This window comes from Musa acuminata, chromosome BXJ2-3 (assembly GCF_036884655.1).
Source record: "Musa acuminata AAA Group cultivar baxijiao chromosome BXJ2-3, Cavendish_Baxijiao_AAA, whole genome shotgun sequence".
Lineage (NCBI taxonomy): Eukaryota > Viridiplantae > Streptophyta > Magnoliopsida > Zingiberales > Musaceae > Musa > Musa acuminata.
Window position 1 is genome coordinate 21,955,983 of NC_088340.1, and position 16,624 is coordinate 21,972,606.

Here is a 16,624-nt window from a genome sequence, read left to right on the forward strand (position 1 = left end):
AAACTTGGGGTTGATCTCTTTAGGGGATCGACCTCCTTGGAACTCTATAGGGGTTCCTCCCTCCAAGTTGCTGCTCAAAGGCTGCAGAAAAGATTCATCTATTGCTTATGAAAAGAGAAGGAATACATGGCTATTTATAGGGCTTCTAAACCCTAACTCCTAATAGGACTCCTACTTAAGACTCTTACTTCTAACCAACTCCTAATAGGACTCCTACTCAAGACTCCTATTCCCTTACAACTCCTAATTCTTCTCTAAGAAAAAATCTCCTACATGAATGTCCCTCTCAATTAGGACTCTCCTAGCTAGAGTCCTAACAGAATGTCCCTCTCAATTAGGACTCTCCTAGCTAGGGTCCTTGTTAGGATCGGAGCGGCACTAAGAGGGGGGGGGTGAATTAGTGCAGCGGTAAAGTGCGATAAACTTTTGACGATTTAAACACTTTCGGAAACTTCGTACGATAAAAGCAACGTTTTCGTTTGAAACCGATTTGATTGTGTTTTAACTTGAAGGGATAAGTAAGATGGAGACAAAGAAGTAGAGCATTAAAGTGCAAATGGTTTGCAGTAATATAAATGACAATAAGTAAATGCAAACTATAGATCACACCGATTTTATAGTGGTTCGGTCAAATGACCTACATCCACTTGCGATGTCCCTCTTCGACGAGACTCCCACCTTCCACTAGCAAATCTCTTGAAGGGGAAGGGTAAATACCCCTCTTACAACTTTTTACAAGCGGTTCACTCTCTTACAGATTTTCAGCAAGAAAGATATAGGTGAACACTAGCAAATTGAAAACAAGACTAGCTAAGACTTTTCTAAGGCCTTTCTCTCAAACAATTGCTTCTCAAAAAGTTGTAATCTCAGCTGAGATTTGAGGGGTATTTATAGGCCTTAAGAGGATTCAAATTTGGGCTCCAAAATTTGAATTCTCTTTGGTTCCCGATGCTGGCGGTGCCACCGCCTGTTAGTGGCGGTGCCACCGCCTGTCAGTTTCTGACACTGACAATGGACTAGCGGTGCCACCGCCTAGCTCTCGGGTGCTGTGTGGTGCCACCGCCAGACCCTTCGGTTCACTGGTTGGGCTTCAAATTTAGCTCAAACCAAGTCTAATTTTGGGCCCAATTGGCCCGTAACCAGGATATAGGATTATCTCTTAATCCTAATCCTAATTATAAGTGAACTACATAACAAAAAAACATCCTAAGCAAGTTTTCAACCGCGAACGTCGAGTCTTGTTCCGGCGAGCTTTCCGACGAACTTCTTCCGACGGACTCCCAACAAGCTCTCGATCTTGTGATGACTTTAACGAGTAGCCGAGCCTTCTCGGTGATCTCCGTGAACCTCCGACGATCTCTTCGGCGAACTTCTGAAAATTCCGACAGGTTCCTGATTTCTTCTCGGTTGATTCCGGCAGCATCTCCGACGATTCTTCGGACTCTTAAACGTCCATCGAACTTGACTCCGGTATTCTTACTTTGTGTTTTCTAGTTATCGTAGTTAATCCTGCACAGTTAACTCAATAATATGGATTAGATCAATTAACCCATCAATTGATTTTATCATCAAAATCCGAGATTCAACAATCTCCCTCTTTTTTATGATGACAATCAATTGATGACGGAGTTAAACATAACATCTATATGCCATATTATGAGAAGATAAAAACACTTGAATTCTATACCATTGAATTCAAGCATAAATCGATAAGTTCTAACCGTAGAACTTATCGTTATTCTCATTAAGCATAAGTAAATGCGAAACTTCGATGAAAATCATTTTCAAGGCGAATGATAAGAGACAATTTTTACTACAACAGGAGATAAAGATTTTCAACATGAATTTCATGATATACATGTTAGACATGCTTTCAATATGATCAATCAATCTTGCGATATTCTCAAAGATTTTGCAAGGCATATAAGACATTCATATCACACAAGCTTTTATAATTCATATAAGTCATGCTATCAAAATGGTACAAGTCATCACTTTTCTCCCCCTTTGTCATCAACAAAAAGGGAATGAGATTTGAAGCATATAGTTTGTGATTATAACATCAGGAATTTAGCATTGATCATACAAAAATTCATCATCCAAAATTAAGTATGTTAAAATATTTACGCAGAGTTCATCATAAAGGAAAATTCAGCATTCATCCATTTTATCAAATCTCTTCTTTCTATAAATAACAAAAAGTGTAGGTGTACAAGGAAGAGATTGTGATTAAAAAAAAATTTCAAGTAGAAACTCCAATAAGTCAAGATCATAATTCAAATACAAACTCATTCAAATTCAAATCGTCAACTTGAAACTCATAATAAAGCCATCAAAATCAATTTTGAGATTCACAAAATATCATAAAATCATTAATCTTGATCAGATGGGAGCGGTGTTTGACTCAAGATAGAATAAGATAATTTAACATGTCATTTAGAATCGAAAGAGAAGGATTAGATTCACCGAGGAACAGAGAGAGGATGAAAACCTTTACGGAAAATCCATTCAAACAAGTTTATTCTTAGGGACAATTTAACATACCTGATTCCCTTCTAATGAATTCAAATTGGTCTTCATTCAAAGCTTTTGTAAATATATCTGCTAATTGATGCTTTGTGTCAATGAATTCTAGAACAACATCATTGTTAAGGATATGATCGCGTATAAAATGATGTCTAATGTCGATGTGCTTAGTTCTAGAGTGCTGAATTGGATTTTTAGTAAGACATATGGCACTAGTATTATCACATTTTATGGGAATATTTTTAAAGTGAATTCCATAGTCTTCTAATGTATTTTTCATCCAAACAACTTGTGCACAGCATGCACTTGCAGCAATGTACTCGGCTTCCACCGTAGATAGTGTAACTGAATTTTGTTTCTTGGAAGTCCAAGAAACAAGTGCATGTCCTAAAAATTGGCATGTTCCAGATGTACTTTTTCTATCTATCCTGTATCCGCCAAAATCGGCATCTGCATAAGCTATTAAATCGAATTTTTCAGATTTTAGATACCACAATCCTAGATTTGGAGTTCCTTTAAGATACCTAAATATTCTTTTAACACTTTTAAGATGAGATAATTTAGGATTTGATTGAAACCTAGCGTAAAGTCCTACACTAAACATAATATCCGATCTAGTCGCGGTGAGGTAGAGTAGACTACCTATCATTCCCCTATATGTTTTATGATCGAAATTTTCACTATTTTCATCCATATCTAACTTAGTCGCAGTACTGATAGGGGTGTTTTTTGCTTTTGAATTATCCATGTTAAATCATTTTAACAGTTCTAATGTATATTTAGATTGGTTAAGAAATATACCATCCCTAAGTTGTTTGATTTGTAATCCTAAAAAGAAAGTTAATTCACCCATTAAACTCATTTCAAATTCATGACTCATACATTTGGCAAATGATTCACATAGTGATTCATCCGAAGAGCCAAAAATAATATCGTCAACATAAATTTGTACAATAAGAAAATTATTTTCAAAATGTTTAATAAATAATGTAGTATCAACCTTGCCTTTGGTAAAATTATTTAAAATAAGAAAGGAACTAAGCCTTTCATACCAAGCTCTAGGAGCTTGTTTCAAGCCATAGAGAGCCTTAGTCAATTTGAATACATGATTAGGAAGAAGAGAATTTTTAAATCCGGGAGGTTGTTCGTCATATACTTCTTCAGAAATAAAACCATTCAAGAAGGCACTTTTGACATCCATTTGAAATAGTTTAAAATTATTACTACTAGCATAGGCAAGGAGCATCCTTATGGCTTCTAATCGAGCCACGGGAGCGAATGTTTCTTCGTAATCGATACATTTTTCTTGGTTGAAACCTTTGGCCACTAATCTAGCCTTGTTTCTAACCACGATACCATTTTCGTTTTGCTTGTTTCTAAAGACCCATTTAGTACCAATGACTAAATGGTCACTAGGTCTAGGAACAAGTTTCCATACCTTATTCCTCTCAAATTGATTCAATTCCTCTTGCATTGCAATAACCCAAAAATCATCTTTTATGGCCTCGTCAATGCATTTAGGTTCGATTTGAGAAAGGAAGGCGGCGTTAGCACAAAAATTCTTGAAAGAGGAATGAGTTTGAACCCCTTTTGATGTATCTCCTATAATTAGCTCCTTTGGATGTGCATCTATATACTTCCATTCCTTGGGTAAGGAAATTTCGGAAGAAGGTACATCCAAGTTGCTATTTTGAGGAGGGGGTTCATTTAAATTCAAATTATCAAAATCAAGATCATCATCAAAATCATTTTTCTTTAAATTAGAAATTTCATTAAAAACTACATGAATAGACTCTTCTATTACTAAGGTTCTTTTGTTAAAAACCCGAAAAGCCTTAGAAACGGAAGAGTAACCAAGAAAGATGCCTTCATCAGATTTAGCATCAAATTTTCCTAAGGCATCCCTTTCATTCAAAATAAAGCATTTACAACCGAAAACTTTAAAATAGGAAATATTTGGTTTTTTGTTATTCCATAATTCATAGGGAGTTTTTGATAGGGATGGTCTTATTAGGACCCTATTCATGATGTAGCAAGCCGTATTTACGGCTTCGGCCCAAAAATACTTGGGTAGACTATGTTCATTTAACATCATTCTTGCCATTTCTTGTAGGTTTCTATTTTTTCTTTCAACTACTCCATTTTGTTGGGGAGTCCTTGGAGTGGAGAAGTTGTGATTGTATCCATTAACTTCACAAAAATTTTGAAAGTCACGGTTTTGAAATTCGCCACCATGATCACTCCGAATTGATTAAATCATGAAACCTTTTTCGTTTTGAGTGAGTTTACAAAATTTAGAGAAACACTTGAAACAATCACTTTTGTGACCTAAGAAATAGGTCCAAGTGTATCTAGTATAGTCATCCACAATTACAAATGCATATTTGCTTCCTCCTAGACTTGTCGTGTCAATTGGTCCAAATAAGTCCAAATGAATCAATTGTAATGGTCTAGTGGTGCTAATTTGAGTTTTTGGTTTGAAACTAGTTTTTATTTGTTTACCTAATTGACATGCATTGCATACTTTGTCCTTAATAAACTTTATATTTGGAATTCCTCGCACTAATTCTCTAGATGAGATCTTAGATATTAGTTTCATGCTTGCATGGCCTAGTCTCCTATGCCAAAGTCAAGCATCATCATTTAAAGCGAAAAAGCACATTTCATTACTTAGTTCATCAAGGTTGATGGTGTAGACATTATTTTGTTTTAATGCAATCATAGTTATGTTATGGTTTGGTTTTTCAATAATATACACATTTGATTCAAATCTAACGATATAACCTTTATCGCGTAATTGACTAACACTCAAGAGATTATATTTCAATCCATCAACTAGTAAGACATCATCAATGGTAAATTTTAATTTGTTACCTACGGTTCCCTTGCCAATGATTTTGCCTTGGTTTTTGTCTCCGAAGGTGATGTACCCTTCTTCTTTGCTAGTGAGCATAAAGAAATGAGATGGATCTCCAGTCATATGTCTTGAGCATCCATAATCTAGATACCATCTCTTGCTCCTAGCTTGTGATGGTGTATGTTTCTACAAGAAGGGATTATTTTTAGGTGCCCATTTTCTTTTGGGTGCCTTAAAAACTGATTTAACTTGTTCATCATATTGCATAGAATTGATCATGGTTCCTTTAGGAACCCAAATTAGTTTGTTCGGACTAATTTTCTTCAATGGACATTTATAAGTTTTATGTCCATATTTGCAACAAAAGTTGCAATTGCTTTGGTGCCGAACATGTAAGACGGGGCCTTTAATGAAGGTGGTTGGATTTTGGTGAGGACTTCTCACAAATCCGATTCCAATTCTTTTAGGAACGTGACCCTTATTTGTAAGGATCATGTTCAAAGATTTGCTACCAACCTTGAATTTCTTCAAAGTGTCCTTAAGTAGCAATTTCTCCTTTTGGAGAGATTCTAGATCATGGCATTTTATACATGGAGCTAAACTATCATGATATTCAGTTTTTAATTTATCGATATCACAAGTGAGACTATCATGCTCCTTTTTTAGCAATTTGTATTTTCTACTAATTGTCTTACATTCATCGAATAACTCATGGAAAGCATTTAATAATTCATGATAAGGTAAATCTGCATCAATTAAATCCGTTACCTCTTCTCCGATGGCCATTAGGGCATAATGAGCAACTTGCTTGGTGTTGGACTCCTCTTCTTCGGACGCGCTTGAATCATCCCACGTTGCCTTGAGCGCCTTCTTCTTTGATGTTCTCTTTTTGGCTTGAGGACAATCGTTCTTGTAGTGTCCCGGTTTTTTGCACTCATAGAAAATCACTTGGTCCTTCTTGTGTTCAAATTTATTATTTGTATTATTTTTAAATTTGTTCTTTCTTAAATATATTTTAAAATTTTGTGTCAAAAGTGCAATGTCATTGTCACTGTCCTCATCACTTGATGTTCCTTTCAAGTGGTCTTCTTGTGATGTGAGTGTCATATCCTTCCTGTTCTTTGGAAGGGGGTTCTCGAGCTCGTCATGAGCTTGACATATCATTTCATAGGTCATTAGAGACCCAATAAGTTCTTCAAGAGGTAATGTTTTAAGGTCTTTAGCCTCTTGAATTGCTGTAACTTTTGGATCCCAACTTTTAGGGAGGGATCTTAAGATTTTAGTTACTAGTTCAAAGTTAGTAAAATCTTTACTAAGAGCTTTGATTCCATTGATGACATCCGTAAACCGGGTGTACATGTCTCCGATGGACTCACTTGGTTTCATTCGGAAAAGTTCGTAAGAGTGCACAAGGATGTTGATTTTGGACTCTTTCACTCGGCTAGTGCCTTCATGAGTGACCTCAAGAGTTCTCCAAATATCAAAAGCCGAATCACAAATTGAAACACGATTAAATTCATTTTTGTCTAGTGCACAAAACAAGGCATTCATAGCCTTTGGGATTAAAGCAAAAACCTTCTTCTCCGATTCATTCCATTCGCTCATCAGAAGAGAAGATTTTTGAAATCTGTTTTCAACAATAGTCCAAAGCTCAAAATCCATGGAAATGAGGAAGATCCTCATACGAGTCTTCCAATAAGTATAATCCGACCCATTAAACAAGGGTGGACATTTGATAGAGTGACCCTCATGTATGCTGGAGTAAGCCATCTCTCTTGGGTATCAAACCAAATATGAGAGTGAGCCTAGCTCTGATACTAATTGTTAGGATCGGAGCGGCACTAAGAGAGGGGGTGAATTAGTGCAGCGGTAAAGTGCGATAAACTTTTGACGATTTAAACACTTTCGGAAACTTCGTACGATAAAAGCAATATTTTCGTTTGAAACCGTTTCGATTGCATTTTAACTTGAAGGGATAAGTAAGACGGAGACAAAGAAGTAGAGCATTAAAGTGCAAATGGTTTGCAGTAATATAAATGACAATAAGTAAATGCAAACCAGAGATCACGCCGATTTTACAGTGGTTCAGTCAAATGACCTACATCCACTTGCGAGGTCCCTCTTCGACGAGGCTCCCACCTTCCACTAGCAAATCTCTTGAAGGGGAAGGGTAAATACCCCTCTTACAACTTTTTACAAGCGGTTCACTCTCTTACAGATTTTCAGCAAGAAAGAAGGAGGTGAACACTAGCAAATTGAAAACAAGACTAGCTAAGACTTTTCTAAGGCCTTTCTCTCAAACAATTGCTTCTCAAAAAGTTATAATCTCAGCTGAGATTTGAGGGGTATTTATAGGCCTCAAGAGGATTCAAATTTGGGCTCCAAAATTTGAATTCTCTTTGGTTCCCGATGTTGGCGATGCCACCGCCTGTCAGTTTCTGACACTGACAGTGGACTGGCGGTGCCACCGCCCAGCCAAGCGGTGCCACCGGCTGGCTCTCGGGTGCTAGGCGGTGCCACCGCCAGACCCTTCGGTTCACTGGTTGGGCTTCAAATTTAGCCCAAACCAAGTCAAATTTTGGGCCCAGTTGGCCCCTAACCAGGATATAGGATTATCTCTTAATCCTAATCCTAATTACAAGTGAACTACATAACAAAAATACATCCTAAGCAAGTTTTCAACCGCGAACGTCGAGTCTTGTTCCGGCAAGCTTTCCGATGAACTTCTTCCGACAGACTCCCAATAAGCTCCCGATCTTGTGATGACTTTAACGAGTAGCTGAGCCTTCTCGGTAATCTCCGTGAACCTCCGACGATCTCTGCGGTGAACTTCCAAAAATTCCGATAGGTTCCTGATTTCTTCTCGGTTGGTTCCGGTAGCATCTCCGACGATTCTTCGGACTCTTAACCGTCCATCGAACTTGACTCCGGTATTCTACTTTGTGTTTTCTGGTTATCGTAATTAATCCTACACACTTAACTCAATAATATGGATTAGATCAATTAACCCATCAATTGATTTTATCATCAAAATCCGAGATTCAATAGTCCTAACAGAATGTCCCTCTCAATTAGGACTCTCCTAGCTAGAGTCCTAAAAGACCCGCCCTCTTCAAATCAACCTTGTCCTCAAGGCTGAGATTCCATGAACTCAGGGAACCGAGTCTTCAGCTCCTCATATGGTTCCCATGTGGCGTCTTCAAGTGGTAAATTATTCCAATGCACTAGTACTTCAGTAGAGGGATCCTGCGATGGAGGATGGCTTGTGGTTGGGCTTTAATAACTCCATCCTCAGTTGTGTTGGGCAGTTGGATCTGGGGTGACTCGTGTTCTCCCAACTTAGGCTTTAGGCATGATACGTGGAAGACAGGGTGAATTTTGGCATCCTCAGGTAATTTAAGTCTGTACGCCACAGCTCCAATACCCTCTGTGATCTGATAGGGCTCATAAAAATGTGGGGATAGCTTCATGGAGGCTCGAGTGTTGATAGAGAGTTGCTTGTATGGTTGTAGTCGAAGATAAACCCAATCTTCCACTGAAAATTCTCTTTTACTTCGTAATGTGTCAGCTTGCTGCTTCATTCTGGCTTGAGCGGTAGAGAGATTATCTTTTAACAATTGTAAGAGTTTGTCCCTATCAATCAATTCTTGGTCAACCTGATCTACCTTGGCTGAGCGAATTACATACTTTGGAATCACAAGGGCTGGTCGACCATACAATGCTTCATAAGGGGCACATTTTGTAGATGAATGATATGTAGTATTATACCACCATTCGGCCCAGGGAAGCCATTTCGCCCACTCATTTGGTCGGTCGCTAGCAAAACACCGGAGGTATGTCTTTAAGCACCTATTTACCATCTCTGTTTGGCCATCAGTTTGTGGATGATACGCTGTGCTCATATTGAGTTTGGTGCCTTGTAACTGAAATAACTTGGTCCAAAATTTACTAGTGAAGATCCTGTCACGATCACTTACGATGGACCTTGGCATCCCATGCAGTTTAATAATATTTTCTATGAAAATCTGGGCAATACTAGCAGCAGTGTAGGGATTTCTCACAGCACAAAAATGAGCATATTTCGTAAGTCGATCAACCACCACGAGAATCATGCTTTTACCTTTGGAAGATGGTAGCCCTTCAATGAAGTCCATGGAGATGTCAGTCCACACTGAGTCTGGTATGGGTAGTGGTTGTAGCTTCCCTGGATTTGCCACAGTTTCACCCTTGTGTTGTTGACATACATCACATTATGCCACTTATTCAGCAATAATTTTTTTCATCCCTCTCCAATAAATATTTTGCTTCACTCTTTTGTAGGTTCTTAGGAATCCAGAGTGCCATGCTGAAGGTATGGAGTGCATTTCATGCAAGATGATTATGATGCAAGGGCAGTCAAGTATAAGCACAATGCGACCTTTGTAACGTAGATCCCTCGAATCCCAAGTGTAGTGGGCTATTATACTTGGATCCTCCTCTAATTTTTTTATGATGTTGCTGATCTCTGGATCCTTCTTCCATTCTTCCCTAATATCCTCGAGGAGACTGGTGGTAGGAAGGGAGATGGCAGAAACCTTAGCTTGTTCAGGTAGCCGTGAGAGTGCATCTGCAACAACGTTTTCTTTCCCCTTTATGTGAATAATTTCATAATCAAATCCAAGAAGTTTGGTTACCCATTTTTGCTGCTCAGGGGATGATATCTTTTACTCCAAAATGTACTTGAGGCTTTTATGGTCAGTTTTAATTTGAAATCACCGGCCGATCAGGTAGGGTCTCTACCTCGTTACTGCGTATACAATGGCAAGCATCTCCTTATCATATACAGACATGTTTTGATGGGAGGGAGATAATGCCTTGCTAGTGTATGCGAGTGGTCGACAATTTTGCATGAGAACGGCTCCAATTCCGACTCCAGATGCGTCGGCCTCAATGATGAAGGGTCTATTGAAATCTGGTAGCGCAAGCACCGGCGTCGTTGTCATGGCTGCTTTAAGTTTGTTGAAGACAGTAGAGGCTTTGTCCGATCATTGGAAAGCATCTTTTTTCAGTAAAGAAGTGATTGGTGCACTGATCTTCCCATAGTCCTTAACAAATTTTTGGTAGTAGCCCGTTAGTCCAAGGCACCCCCGCAGTAATTTCACGTTTGTAGGTTTCAGCCAGCCTTGCATTGCCTCAATTTTTGTTGGGTCTACCGCCACTACTTCTTCTAATATTATATGCCCAAGGTACTCTACTTTTTGCTGGAGAAAGCTGCACTTTGGTTGCTTAACAAAAAGAGTATTCTCCCTAAGGATCTTCAAAACAATCCGTAGATGCTGAAAGTGAGTCTCAAGAGAAGGGCTATAACCATGAATATCATCAAAAAATACTAGCCCAAATTTACGAAGAAAGCTTAGAAAAATATTATTCATGAGACTTTGAAAGGTTGAAGGAGCATTAGTGAGTCCAAAAGGCATTACCAAGAATTCATAATGGCCATCATGTGTGCGAAATACAGTTTTTGGAATGTCATCGTCACATACCCGAATTTGGTGGTAACCGGATCGGAGGTCCAACTTCGTGAAGACTCGAGCTCCTTTCAATTCATCGAGAAGTTCATCCACCACTGGTATTGGGTACTTGTCCTTGATGGTGATGCCATTTAAAGCTCGGTAGTCGATGCACATCAACCAAGTTCCGTCCTTCTTGCGTACAAGTAGCACCGGTGAGGAATAGGGGCTGCAACTTGGCCGAATCACCCCTGTTTCAAGCATCTCCTTTACGATCTTTTCAATTTCATCTTTTTGGAGGTGAGGATATCGGTACGGTCGAGTGTTCACTGGTGGCTTGCCCGGAAGGATTGGAATTCGATGGTCATGTTACCGAGAAGGAGGAAGACCACACGGTTTAGCAAATATATCGGCAAATTCAGTAAGCAATTGGGTAAGATTTTGATCTTCAATTTCTATTTTCTTCTCTTCTTGTTGTGGCTGGAGATGCATCAAAAAGCCACCATTTACCTTGTGCAAAACTTTCTCCATTCGTTGGGTTGAAATAGTGGTAACGTTGCTTTCGCGCTTCCCGCGTAGGATGATCTGTTTGCCCTTACAGTAGAATTTCATAATTAATTTAGAAAAGTTCCAAGAGACATCACCTAGTATAGTCAGTCATTCTATACCAAGTACTGCCTCATAGTCATCGATTGGTAGGAGGAAGAAATCGGTGATAATTTCTTGGTCTTGCAGTAATAGTTTCACCTACGGGCATCTTTGGTCGCACTTTAGGATTCTGCCGTCGGCAACCTTTACATTGAACTTGCTGCAACCTTCAATATGCAGTGTCATCCGAGCAGCAACCTTACTATTTAGGAAGTTATTAGTGCTACCCGTGTCGATGAGAACAGTGATCGGCTATTGTTTGAGAAGGCCTCCAACTTTCATCGTTTGCGGATTTGAGTAGCCGGCTAGTGCGTGTACCGTAATGTCGGTCAACTGTGGCTCTTCTTCTATATCTTCTTCTTCATGTTCAAGGCTCTCTTCTAGATGTTCAATGACCTCTTCTTCTACTAGTTTAATCATAAGAAGTCTACCTTTTTTACAACGATGCTCGCGGCTTCACGGCTCGTCACAATGCCAACATAACCCCTTCGCAGATCGCTCCCGAAGTTCTTCTCTTGTTAACCTTTTCGGTGCAGGGACTCAGTTGATAGTAGGGGGGGTTGAGGGCTTTAGTATTGTAGGTCGTGGAGTGATCCTAGTCCTCCGGGCTTCATGGTTCAATCGCTCCTCTTGAAGTCGTGCGAAAGAGATGGCTGCCATAAGCGTGTATGGTTGTCGCGCCTTAACTTCTCCCCGGATCTCTGGCTTTTAGCCCTCAATAAAAGTCCCCAATAACTGTTTTTCAGGCCAATCATGAGTTTGATTAGATAACCTTTCAAACCTGGTCTGGTACTCCTGAATGGTGGAGGTTTGTCGGATCTTTGCTAGTTGTCCGTCAATGTTCTCGTAATAAGTTGGTCCAAAGCGGATCAGTAGTCGTTCTTTGAATTATCGCCATGAAAGGACTCCATAAGTGTGTTCAAACTAGTCAAGTCATTGTATGGCATCCCCTTCAAGATATATAGTTACAATTTCCACCATGGATGCATCCGTAGTTTTATTGTACCGAAAATATCGCTCCGCGCGTGAGATCCAACCAATTGGGTCTCCTTCTTCCCATCTAGGGAAGTCCACTCTCATGTGCGAATGAATAGTTGGGGTTGGTCATAGAGCCTCCCCTCTCTTGGAAGTCATCTCTTTGGGCATGATGTGATTGGTTAGAGCTCTCTCTTTGATGTGATTTCTTCGGGCTTGGTGGTCGGCCCAAACTGAATTCGGTAAGGAGAGTCTGAATCTTATCCTCCATTCGTGCCTCAAAGGCTTCAAATTTAGCATTGATTGCCTCCTCAGATGCCATAGTATATGACTCCAAATCTGTGATGTTAAGATCTCTCTTTTGTTGACGGGTTAAAGGCATGTATAGGTTTGATAGAAATCAGTGAAAGTTTGCTGCAAAATTGTGTTGTCTTGTAAGAGCAGAATTATCGTCGAAGAAACAGCGGTTTCTCGACGAAATCTCCACAAAAAAATTGAGAGATTTGAGGAGGGAATTGACAGCAATATCTCAGTTTATATAACAACAAGAATGTCCAATTTAATCAAGAAAATTTCAGCAGTAACAGCAAGAAAATTAGTGTAAGTTGCGATAGCAGAATTCTCGTCGAAAAATTTCAGCAACTTATGATGAAAATTTACAGTATTATAGGAACAATTTTTTTTTTTTTTGGATTTTCGAATAGGGATAACTAAATTGCAGCAGCAGTAAGGTAGGAAACCAGAACCTGTTTTAATTCACAGGGAGATCAAAGGATGATCTGCGGTGGTGGAGATGATGGTGGAATTTGGCGACGTTCTTTTAAGCAATTGTGGGAATTGCTTTGGGCGATTGTGGAGGGTTGATGGTTGGCTGTGGAAGGGCAGTGAGACGCCAAGAACGCTGCTATGATACCATGTGTTAGAACCCTTATAGATTCTAAACTTGGAGTTGATCTCTTTAGGGGATCAGCCTCCATGGAACTCTATAGGGGTTCCTCCCTCCAAGTTGCTGCTCAAAGGCTGCAGAAAAGATTCATCTATTGCTTATGAAAAGAGAAGGAATACATGGCTATTTATAGGGCTTCTAAACCCTAACTCCTAATGGGACTCCTACTCTCTTACTTCTAACCAACTCCTAATAGGACTCCTACTCAAGACTCCTATTCCCTTACAACTCCTAATTCTTCTCTAAGAAAAAACCTCCTACATGAATGTCCCTCTCAATTAGGACTCTCCTAGCTAGAGTCCTAACACGAGCCCCAACAAGCTGTGCCCACCTATTGGGATGATGGTACAACGGTGCCTATGGGCACTGCACCCACGAGCAGAGCTACTTGTAAGGGTGGCGGTGCCCGTAGGTGTGCCCGCCCGCGAGTACGGGTGGCGCCCCTTCCCAACAACGTACTGGCCATAGCCGGCAAGGTGGCGACGGCGGCACTGCAGCAAACAAGAGGCGTTTAGGGTTTTTGGGCCAAAAGACAATTTTACCCCTAGATTGAGAAATTCCAATTATGTCCTTTTGTCCAAATTACCAAAATACCCCTCATAATTCAAAAAATTTCTTATATTTTCCTAATTTTAAAAAATATTAATTAGTTAAAAGGTTTAATTGATTATTATTATTATTATTATTATTATTATTATTATTATCTAGTAGTCCTACATGATGATGATGTGTACATGTGATGTATGATGTGGACGGATGATCGTGGACCGTGTGATGTGTGTGTACTTGTGATTATTATTATTGAGACCTGCGAGCCTCCATTTTATTTCTCGTTTATTATCGGGCCTGCGTGCCTATGATTAGGTTGTAATCACACGAGGAGACGCAGTGGGAGTGTGAAAGTGATAGTGGGACCCACGAGGCCGAGTCGGATGATCGTGATATTTGGAGATGTATCGAGATCTCGATAGAACCGATGAGGATGAGATGAATGATCATAGGGCATGGAGATGCACCGCTGCACACATAGATCTTAATGTGAGTGATTAGGCCCACTAGCTCGGGCCTAATCACATTAGGCTGTGGTCCATGATCATGTGGTGTGATTGCTCATGTGATGTGTGATTGCTTATACACCTACTAGATATGTATATATACTTGCATGCGATGTAGATATATATTAAATATATATGTATGTGATATATCATATTAGGAGACCAAATCAAAATCCTCTCTCCCGATAATATTAAGTCGATAAACGTAAGGCAATTAGATTGACCCACGTGGCCTTCCATCGTTATAGGTAGGGACCGATTCTAGATGTATGTTGAGTTGGTCGAGTCCCTCAAGGCTCACCTATATCACGTTTTGCTATCTTGCCTATAACATAGAGATGTCACTAGTGACCTGAGGACATTGTATGCTTGGTCGAGTCCCTCGATGGTATATCATCAAATCAGACTCATTTTGTAACAATGGTGTTAACTTAACCGAACATCATGGTTGGTCTAGTCCCTCGAGGCCATGGTGGTTCGGAGGCCGAACACGATGGGAATTATAAGGAGTTGTGATCGACAAGAGTTGCCTACTTTTTGAGCTTAATGTGATTGGTCGAGTCCCTCGAGATTACACTAAGAGCTAATTGGATCTAAATCGCTCCTAGAAGTCTGCCAGACACTTCCGCTTCACGTGCTGAGGGTATCGCATGACTCGCCAGAAAAATAGTGGGAGTATAATTAGATAGAAGTCCATATCTTATTTGTTTATTTTTCTACAAAATCTGCATGTTATTTATTTATATTGCATCTTTATTTTAAAAAAATATTATTTTCAAATCCTTTATTTGGCATACTGGATGTCAACTGCCTCACTTGTCCGAATTATATGGATTGGCTCCACAACTTGAGAATTATTCTCAAGGTAGAGAAAATCGCATACGTCTTTGATACAATGATGCCTACACTTGAGGAAGGGGTATAGACATCACTGTTTCAAGGACGTATTGTTACTTATATGTGCCTTGCAAGTCAATCACGTGAGTGATGGCACGTGTGACTTGACACGCAGTCTTTTTGCTTATTATATTTTGGTATCACTTTAATTGCTTATTGCATATATGTATTTTGTGATGTCCTTAGATATGTATAATGGGAATCGGATCGTGATAAGATCATGATAATGAGACTGATTCACCTTTAAACAGATCTTAAATAATACATGTCAAAGATTACTCAAGAGGGATATTGAGATAACTAGATAGACTGATATGTTGTATACCCATCCATATGATGGATGCAGCTGGTCTCATAGCTGCTCGTGTGGGGACACTAGGGATATAATACAAGTGTTCATTGAGGAATGAGTCCACTAATTGATCCGCTTACGGAATGCTGAATGGTTGATAATACCTTATTGTCAGATAGCGATTCCGTAGTCCCAATATTATATCTGGTCCTTATACTTTGTTAGGAACGAGTCGACACTAAGAGGGGGGGGGGGGTGAATTAGTGCAGCGGTAAAAATTACATCGGTTTAAAATCTCTCGTTCGATTAAAGCCAATTTCAAAAAGATACTTAAAATTAAAAGCATACGGAAGAGCGTAGTAGATGTAAAGCAAGTAAGTTTGCAGTAAAAGTAAATTGCATAAATAGAAATGCAAAGCGAGTTTATAGTAGTTTGGTTGTCATAACCTACATCCACTCTGCCGATTCCTCTTTCGTTGAGGCCATCAGCATCCACTATCGATCTTCCTTTAATAGGTGAAGATCAATCTCCTTCTTACACCCCTCTTCTCCTTTTCATAGGTTTAGGACACAACCTTTACAAGCACTCACTCCTCTCTCAAACTATTCCAACACTTAGAATAGAAGAGGAGGATTCTCACAAGAGATTACTATAGCATTTTTCCCTTTTTAAATTCTTTATGCTTGTATATGTTAACTAGGGATGAGAGGGGTATTTATAGGCCTCATGTGGATTCAAACTTTGAGCCTAAAAATATCTCATCTCGGGTCCTCCAAGTACTAGCGGTACCACCGCTTGGTATCCTGTTACTAGGCGGTACTACCACATGACACAATCTTTGAGACTGTGCCACGATGGTGCCACTTGTTAGGTCATTTTTTGGGCCTTTCATTGGACCCAACATAGTCCATACATGGGCCCAACAAGCCCCTAATTGG